Here is a 6,689-nt window from a genome sequence, read left to right as displayed (position 1 = left end):
TCAAAAAAACACCTTATAAAAGCAGCTTGGATCTTAAATGTATAATTCGGAGCGTGCAAGCTTGCGTAAGCACATTATCCGGGGAAAATTCAATATTTATAACAAGTCTGAGCTTCTGTGAATGAATAGCGTAGAAAATTCATTCCCTTTTCCTATTATATTTAACTCTTTTATTCTGACCTTAGATTTGAATTCAGCGGGTCAAAATACATAAGGACCCACATAGAAATTGGCATCCAGTGGATGTCCAATAGACGTCCATTAGACCTCCATAGATCCATGGGACGTCTATGTCCATGGTGGAAGTCAGATGGACGTCCATTAAAGATCCAGTAAACTTCCATGGCTCCATTGGAGGTTTACCTCAATGGTAGAAGTTAGTTAGACATCCATTAGGGATCCATTAAACATCCATAGCTCCATTGGAAGTTTTCTTCTATGGTGGAAGTTGGATAGACGTCTATTAGGAATCCATGAAACTTCCACAGCTCTATAGAACATTTACTTCCATGATGGAAGTTAGATAGACGTCCATTAGGGACGTCTATGTCCATGGTGGAAGTCAGATGGACGTCCATTAAAGATCCATTAAACTTCCATAGCTGCATGGAACATTTACTTCTATGGTAGAAGTTACCCAGACAGAGTTGTCAGAATGAAAACTTTAAGAAAATTTTTTTAAGAAAACATTTATATATCTTGGAAATGATGTCAAAATGATAACATTTATCAGAGATGTTTACTAAGAGAGGTCTTTGAGATATCTCATTGAAGAGTTTCATTTAAGTTTCTTGAAAATGTTATCCTTATGACATCAGCTAAATGATATCAGTTTAATGTCTCATAAAAGATATCACAATGCTGTTCGATTTTTGAGCTGTCCATGCGCGTCGTAGTTAACTCAGAAATCACACAACACTATAACATTTTGAATGAGAGATCCATTTGATATTTAAAAAAATTATCATAAAGATATAATGTTTTCAAAAATATCGGTTTGTCTACAATTACTGTGCACAAAAAATGCACAAAATCTAATTCATCGTGTACTGAACAAAAACAGGATAATAAATGTACTATTCAATTTTTCTTAGAATATATGATCTATATAGTTAACCATCTAATTAACCATTTAAACACTTTAAAGTATTAATGCTAAATAGATCGCAATTTTCATCAAATTGTTAAGGTTATGGAAAAAGATAAATTTAACAATGAAATTAATAAGTAAATAAATTAATGCTATTTATTTTTAATGTTTTGCAAAATTTAATTGCTTTTATAAAAATAATATAATTGCGTCAGTTTATAACATCTAGGTATATGTAGACAATAACAAGTACCCATATCGATGAGTCCAGTTGGCGTAGCAGATAGAGTACAAGGTTCGTAATCCTAAGGTCCCGGGTTCAAAACCCACCAGCGGCGAGTAAGAATAAAATAAAATAATAAAATTTAAATTTAATTAATTAAGAAAAATTTGTTCTAAATTTAATATGTACTATGGATAAAAATAATTTTAAAAAATGAAATTTTTATTTTAAATTTTTATTTTGTCAATCATTTATCGAGGCTCCATGAAGCCTCTACTAATGATCCACAAAACATCCGCCAGTCATCCACCGAGGTTTCGTGAAGCCTCTATTAATGATCCACGAAACGTCTAATAGACCTCTTTGACGACTTCTAATAGAGGTCTAATGGACGTCCACAATGCGGAACTGTGGATTTCTAATGGCTCTATATTAAACGTCTAATGGACGTCCACTGGAAGTTTAAACTTCCATGGCAGACGTCCATTAGACGTCTACTGGAGGTTTCATTTCTATATGGGGGTTGACTGATTATATAGTCTGGTCCGCCAGACCAACAATAAAAAAAATTTTTTTGAGGTTAGGAAATGCGAGCTAACTTTGTAATTTTGACTTTGGATTCGTATTCAGCGGGTCAAAATACATAAGGATTGACTGGTCTAGTCCGCCGGACCAACCTTTTTTTTGTGTGTTGTGTTATTTTATAATTCCGCCGGACAGAACATTCTGTAAGGCTAAGCTTTACTTCCCGCCGTCATATTGGACCTGCCCGCAAGGGTGCGTGCCGTCTATCGGCGAATGGGTGATCGCAGCGCCTCTGCGGTACCGTGATTGGCCAAGCGTGGCCGCGCGAACAAGACGCGACCGGTTTCGGTTGGGCGTGAGTGTGGTAGTGAGTCGAGAGGAGACCAGAGTGAGATTCGGGTGTTAACAAAGTCGTCTCAATGGTTCATGCGATTTATGTACGGGCTGCGCGCCATTAATGGTCGTTGTTAACGTTATGACTGCACCGCGACCAGCTACCGTAGTAACGTGTCAAATATAAACGCGGGCAATATAATATTGAACGACTATTTCCGTCTCATTTACTGGCCAAACCGCCATAAATCCCCTCACCCTCCTGATCCACCTAACCTCGGACCAATCCTTACAGCTCAGAAGTGGGATATTCCGGCTGCTTGTTTCCCTCGAATTTTTTTTCCTTTCCTTATTTTTATACGGTTACCTGTGCCAGCCGATCGACGTGTGTCTACGTACGGTGAAGTTCCAGCCGACCAAGCTTCGAAAAGCGAGTATCACGCGAAACGGCCACCATTTTGAATGACCAGCACAGGTCGAAACATGATTTCACGCGAACAGTTAGAATCGTTCACGTTTACGAAACTGCAAGACGAACTAAAACACTTTGGGATCTCGTTTATACCTAACGATCAAAAGCAGTGCATCGACAGGATCTTAGATCTATTTGCAAAAAGTACATCAATCATGGACGCTACAGAGAAACAAGTGCGACATGCAGATGATAAAGCAAATTCTCCAGAGGCTTTCGCAACGAATCTTTCGCTTGAAGCGAATGGAAATACAACAAGTGAGTCACTTAACCACAACACTTCTAAGTCTCACTCAGATGATATGCTGCCTCAATTATGCATGCTTCTACAACAGCAATTAAAATTTAATCAAGAACAAGCTCTCCGTCAGCAGGAACAAGCTCGATGTCAACAAGAACAAGCTCAACGCAACCACGAATTGGTCTTACAACTGCTCGCTTCTCTGAGTACTGATGGCGCGGCGGCGCAAAGTCAAATTCAGGTTGACGCTACCTCCAGTTCACCGCAGATCCAGACTAGTCTCAACGCTAGTATACTTCACAATCAGATTCAGGAAAATTCTGGTATCACAGCATCACGAAGTCAAGATAACAATTCTTCGTGTTATTTACAAGCTCCTGAAAATTTTTCCATGATATCGAGTAACGCAGTTAAATTTCTGAAGTCACAGATTCCTCATTTTAATGGCACGGAGGAGGACAATGTGGAACTATGGTTAGAGAAAATCGAATGTGTTGCGGAGATGCATTGCCTCTCAGATGGTGTGAAATTATCTGCAGCATTAAGTAAACTGTCTAAAACAGCCCGGCGGTGGTTCAAACTCAGCACCGGATCAGTCAATAGATCCTGGATTGATTTTAAGTCAGCAATAGTGAGTCGCTATAAAAAGAAGACGTTGTTTATCACTGCGATGCAGAAAGCACAAGCTCGCAAGTGGCTTTTCTTCAAAGAAACATTTAGCGATTACGCTATGGACAAAATTGCCTTAATGCAACTGTTGAAGTTAACGGACGAAGACTCTATACAGCTGCTAACAGACGGAATATCAAGTGTAGCAATAAAAGGCATAGCTGCCTCACTTAAGGCAGATACTTTGAACGATTATTTGAGAGAAATGCATCACATCACAACAACATGTAACCCAGCGTCTAAGGATGCAGCATTACTGTACTCAAAAAAGGAAAAATCCAAAGAAAACCTGCCATCTGAAGAGGCCCAACAAAGTAAATCAGCTAAAGACATTTTCTGCTCTTTCTGTCGGAAAAAGAATCACACAAGGGAAGAGTGCTTTAAACTAAAAAAGAAGGATCGTGAGCGTACAGCCAAATCAACGCAGTCTGGTCAACCTACAACAGCAGTTGCATCAGTAGAACAGGGATCATACTCTCTATTTTTTTTATTATAGAGGAAAAAGAGGAAAATCTTAATGAAAAAAGGGGAGATTTCTGATGAAATAAGGGGAATTTTAATTGATAAGAAACAATTATATATAACGTAATGTTATTCTTCTTTAATAAAAATAATCATTAAAAAAAACAAATTTTTTTAAACAAATTAAATTCTTTCTGTGTGATGTATGTATTATACATATACACGCACGCTCAGCTTAATATCTTATAAACTTATATAATATCTTACAAACTTACATAAATTAATAAAAGATCCAATGTTATCGCAGTAAAATAATTAGTACAATTGTTTTATTTTATCACATTTGGATATTGCTTATTTTTTACTACTAAATGGGTCACTGACATTCTCACTAGCTTTAAATTTTTTATTAACTGTATTCTCTCTCTTAATAAGTTGAGATTTCCGTTTTTGAACTTTTCCTCTTAATTTTTCAACTCTAACTCTTTGTTCTTTCTCTTTATTTCGAAGATTTTCTAAACTCCCTATTAATTCTTGTAAAACTATTTTATTTGTGACGGACTTAGCTGAATTTTTCAGTAATGTTTGCATTTGTTCGGATTCTTCGATAGTTTTTTATACGCTTTCTCTTCAGATATTAACTAAGATTTTAAGGTTTTTATGCTTTTACATTTTCTAATATAGATAATTCCTTTTTTTTACTTTCTTCCTCGTCTGCTTCTTGTTTTTTCTTTTTTTCTGCATTTCTTTTCTGCTCATCTAAGTAAGCGTAATATGAACAACGTGCATTTCGTGCAAGTTTTAAAAGTTCATCTGTTATCGATACTTTGTAAGGCATAGAATTAAATCCTTTTAATTCATCAATTACTGAAAATCTGGCATTAAATGTATTTTCATTCATATTTATTTTGTCTTCTAAGCTAATAATATTTAGATGATGTTTCCCAAAAAGTTTTCACATCACACGATATGTGCAAGCGTAGCCTGCGACAACAAAATATAGACCAACATCTGTGATTGGTTAGTGTCAATAGGCGCGCTCAACAGAACATACTGTGGGTAGTCGAACATGATTGGCTCTTACTATTAAAGCAACAAATCAACGTCAAATTTTAATCAGACAATGGGCGAGTTTAACAGATGGAGCGGATTAATGATTCTTTACTGCGATTGGTTTCTGCTTCTAAATCCAACGAAGAACTAAAGGCAAGAACCAATCATATCAGAGAATCACTGAGCGCTCACTAATCTGCTTCGTCTGCTGAACGCGCCCGTTAACTCACCAGTTGTTAAAATAAACGCAACTATTTACAAAATTTAAAACTTTAAGCCCGTTAAAACACTAAAACTTTATGTGCCATGTCAAAAATAGAGGAAATAGGGGAGGATTGTGGGATTTAGTGTAAAAAAGGGAACAGTAATGGAAAAAGAGGAAAAGGAGGAAAAAGAGGAAAGAGTACGATCCCTGGTAGAAGCGGCAGAGGAACGTTCGGCTACTGTAGCGTGCGTCAGTTCCCACGGTAACAAAATCGTCACCAACGATACGGTTTTAACAGTTGTAGAAATTAATAACGTGAGTTGTAATATGTTAGCATTATTAGATACTGGAAGCCCGATTTCTTTTATGTCTCCGAGAATCTTTTCTAAGTACTTCAATTCGACTCGCTCTTTAATGAGATCTGAACAGCTTTACAATACGTTGAATGGCATTCCGATTTATGTGGAAGGAACAATTGAAACTACGGTAAAATTACAGTTGTTACCTGATTTAACAGCGGATATATGTTTTTCGTTTTAAAGAATAACGCTTTTGCTTCGGATTTAATTATTGGCAGAGATTTTCTTGCTAATCATAAAATTTCGATTACGTTGAATCCTTCTGAACAAGACGCATCCAGTAGAATCAAGCTGTTCTCGGAAATAGCATCAGCAGATGTTGTCGAGCGTCCTTCTAACAAAATAGAAGATCTAATTTCGGACGTAGACATTGATGTCGACAGTTCATTTAAAAAGCATTTGATTTCAGTTTTTCGAGAAATTGAAAGTACCAACATTCCTGTTGTTGAGGATGATTACTTGGTTAAGGTTAACCTAAAAGACGATTCTGTTTTCGCGTACTCACCTAGACGCTTTGCGTTTAAAGAAAGATTACAAATCAGAGACATAATAGATGACTTATTAGCTAGAAAAATTATATAAGAGAGCAACTCACCTTACTGCGCGCGTGTCGTCCCCATTAGAAAGAAAAATGGTCAAATAAGACTATGCGTTGACCTACGTCCGCTTAATGATAGGACGATAAAACAAAAGTATCCGTTTCCAGTTATCGAAGACTGTCTGTCTCAGTTAAGCGATAAAACTATATTTTCATTACTTGATCTCAGGGACGGATTTCACCAAATAAAAATTCATCCCGACCACATAAAGTTTTTTTCGTTTGCGACCCCGGATGGTCAATATGAATTTTTACGCTTACCATTCGGATTCTGCGAAGCTCCGGCGGAGTTCCAAAAAAGACTCATTTTTATTTTGCAACCGTTAATCAGAGATGGCAAAATCATTGTATATATTGATGATATTCTCATACCGTCATCATCTATACAAGACAACCTCAACACCTTGAGTCAAGTACTGAAACAACTTAAGCGTTATAATTTCGAAATAAATTTTAAGA

Source organism: Monomorium pharaonis, chromosome 7 (assembly GCF_013373865.1).
Source record: "Monomorium pharaonis isolate MP-MQ-018 chromosome 7, ASM1337386v2, whole genome shotgun sequence".
NCBI lineage: Eukaryota > Metazoa > Arthropoda > Insecta > Hymenoptera > Formicidae > Monomorium > Monomorium pharaonis.
The sequence above is the reverse complement of the archived record's forward strand: the minus strand, read 5'-3'. Positions refer to the sequence as shown.